Genomic DNA, 1,161 nt, shown 5'->3' with positions numbered 1-1,161 from the left:
AGAAACATCTAGATAATATCCCAGGAGAACCATGTCTCAGAGAAATCCAAAAGATTGTGCTGATAAGTACTACCCACATCCTTAGAAAAACCCTATCAATTTAAATGTCTGTGTTATATTATGGGAAGATATTTCGCTACTGCCCCTGCCACTTCCCGACCCCAAGCTTTCAGTCATACTGTAACATCTCTTATCCTTCACTCGCCCTAGGACGCTGGGTGTGTCTCAATCAAAACTGAAAATTGTGCAACTAAAGAAAAATTTAAACAAGAAATGAGCAAAAAAAAAAAAGAGAAAAAGCATGGAAGGAAAAGAAAATGTATGGTCAGTTTGCAAGAGATGTGAACACCAAGGCAGATACAGAGGACCGGTAGCTATGGATGAGGAGCGACCTGAAGATAAAGACAGAAGCACTCATATGCGCAGCTCAGGAACAAGCGCTAAGGACCAATTATGTGAAGTGCAGAATAGACAACACTACCAATAGTGACAAATACAGAATGTGTAGTGAGAGGGGTGAAACGGTATGGCACAATGCGAATCCAAAAGACGCCATGACAATATGGCAAGAATGATCCATTGGGATCTCCGTAGAAATCACGGTCTACAGAGAGCAAAGACATCGTATAAGCAAACTCCAGAAGAAGTTACCGAAAAGGAGAATTGCAAAATCCTGTGGGATGCAGTGATCCAGTGTGATCACCTGATCAGATATTGGAAACTGGACATTGTTGTGGGGAATAAAAAAGAAAGAACATGTATGATGATCGACATAGCATGTCCTGGTAACAATAAGACCAATGTGAAAAAAGAAGAAAAAATAAACAGCTACGATGATTTAAAGTGGGAAATACGAAGGTTGTGGTTAATGAAGAGAGTAGACATAATAGTAATTGGTGCACGTGGAAGTATCAGCACTCAACTACCGACGTGGCTGAAAAAGATCGGTGCAAGTTTGAAGGTAGAACACCTACAAAAATCAGCATTGCTCGGAACTGCAAGAAATCTTCGCAGAGTTCTTGAAGCATGACAAGTAAACAAGTGTCACCTTAGTCTGCTGGGTGTGGACAGGTGACACTTTCCATCATACCCAGCAAAATAAGCTGTGAGTTTTCATATAATAATAATAATAATAATAATAATAATAATAATAATAATAAT

Source organism: Octopus bimaculoides, chromosome 6 (genome assembly GCF_001194135.2).
Source record: "Octopus bimaculoides isolate UCB-OBI-ISO-001 chromosome 6, ASM119413v2, whole genome shotgun sequence".
Lineage (NCBI taxonomy): Eukaryota > Metazoa > Mollusca > Cephalopoda > Octopoda > Octopodidae > Octopus > Octopus bimaculoides.
The sequence above is the reverse complement of the archived record's forward strand: the minus strand, read 5'-3'. Positions refer to the sequence as shown.